Source organism: Choloepus didactylus, chromosome 6, assembly GCF_015220235.1.
Source record: "Choloepus didactylus isolate mChoDid1 chromosome 6, mChoDid1.pri, whole genome shotgun sequence".
Taxonomy (NCBI): domain Eukaryota; kingdom Metazoa; phylum Chordata; class Mammalia; order Pilosa; family Megalonychidae; genus Choloepus; species Choloepus didactylus.
This window is the reverse complement of record NC_051312.1, coordinates 84198057-84200200: the sequence shown is the minus strand read 5'-3', so window position 1 is coordinate 84200200 and position 2144 is coordinate 84198057. Positions and strand designations below refer to the sequence as shown.

The following is a 2144-nucleotide window of genomic DNA, read 5'->3' as shown; positions in this document are numbered from 1 at the left end:
TAGTCACTTCTTTAGTGTCTATATTCTTTTCTTATAGCTTCTATAGATTTCTGCTTTCCCTGGTTTTCTCTTATGATTCTATTCTCTGAAATTTTTCACCCACTCTGTTGAATTAAAATGAATATACACAACTCCCAAATTGATAATACAGGAAAAAATCTGTACCTGGAGATTCATGACCACTGGAGACACACAGAACTCTTCAGGTAGATTTCCCTTAGTCATGTGAACACAAAACATATCCAGAAGTGAAGGCACAGACAACAGAAACATCTTGACTCTCTCCACATTGGACTCATCTACTTGTCAAAGGGACATAGCAGTTTATGGGAGCCATTTCAACTCCTGCCCTAAAATTCATTTTGATTATCTTCTTAATGGCCACGCTAGCTCTGCAAAATTACTTCCTGAAATCTCTGGGGTAGGTCAGATCACTCAGAGTTTGTTTCTTTTCAAACAAAAAGAAATTGACATGAACCCCTCCCATAATGCCAAACAGTTTGAGTCTGAATATGTTAAAATTTGTGAATAAATAGACATTTTCAATAAAAATAAATAAATAAATGCATTGACTTTTCTTAACTAAGTCTCTAGTTATAGGCTCTTGTGATCTGATGAAAAAAATTTAAAATTCTGGCAATATAAAAAATAATCATCAAAATGTTTTAAATTATATGGACATATTTTCCTTGAATTTAAGGCTGAAAATACATACATATTTGGTAAATGTCAGACTATGAATGGTAGATGAATACTAGAGTTTGATTTAGAGTTTTCTCAATGATAGAGAACTCATCTATGATGTTGGATGACTCTCCTAACTGAAAGAAATCTAGTTTTTTTGAATAATAATTTATTATTTCTATAGGTTGTGAGCATTGTGAAGACAAATGCTAGAGCACCAGGACAACATGGAGATCTTAATCAACTTGACGTCCAAATTTCCAACCTTCTTGTTGATCGACATTCGTGGCCTACAGTCTGTCTATGCCTGGATCTCCATCCTGTTTTGCTGTCTCTATGCCATTGCCCTCTCAGCGAATGGCTTGATCCTGTGTATCGTCATTATCCAGCGGAGTCTCCATGAGCCCATGTACTATTTCCTCTCCATACTGTCAGCTGCTGACCTGGGCTTGACTGTTTCTACAATGTCAACAACTTTAGCCATCCTCTGGTTTGATGCAAGTGAAATTAGTTTAGATACTTGCATTATCCAGATGTTTTTTCTTCATGGATTCACAGTCATGGAGTCAGGGGTGCTGGTGGCCATGGCCTTTGACTGATACGTGGCGATCTGTGATCCCCTGAGATATGCCACCATCCTCACTAATTCCAGAATCATTCAGATGGGTGTCCTGATGATTGTACGTACTGTGGTATTAATAGTACCACTACTTTTGCTCCTTAAGCATCTCTCTTTCTGTAGAGCTAATGCCCTCTCCCACTCCTACTGTTACTATCCAGACATGATTAGATTAGCATGTTCAAATACTCAGGCCAACAGCATCTGTGGATTAATTGATCTCATCCTGACCACAGGGATAGATACACCATGCATTGCCCTGTCTTACATCCAGATTATTCGCTCTGTCCTCAGGATCGCCTCCCCTAAAGAGCGGCACAAGGTCTTTAGCACCTGTGTGTCCCACATGGGAGCAGTTGCTGTTTTCTACATCCCCATGATCAGCCTGTCCTTGCTGCATCGCTATGGTCAGTCAGCCCCTAAAATAGTCCATTCAATGCTGGCTAATATATACCTGCTTCTGCCCCCTGTACTCAATCCCATTATCTACAGTGTAAAATCCAAACAGATCCACAAAACTATACTCAATCTGCTCCTTACAAAATAAACAGATGATTAAGCTTGAGCCAAACCTGAAAAAAAGTGAATTTCACTGTAAAAAGCAATACTTTTGTTAATTATAATTATATTACCTAATGGAATTAATAATCCATTAAGGGAAACAGAAAAAAATAATAATAATGAAAGAACAAAATTAATATTCATAGCAACTAACATCTGTTGACAGCTTATTTTGTGGTAGGCATTATACTAAATGCTTTTCAGTTGTATTCTATTTATTCCTCAAACAGCCCAATGATATATACAATATCATGAAGAAACTGAAGCCTAGAAATATTTA

General features: G+C 37.3%; 1 pseudogene; it reads left to right on the top strand.

Moving 5' to 3' along the window:
- Positions 1 to 890: 890 nt before the first annotated feature.
- LOC119537980 lies at positions 891 to 1850 on the top strand (annotated as a pseudogene).
- Positions 1851 to 2144: the final 294 nt, after the last annotated feature.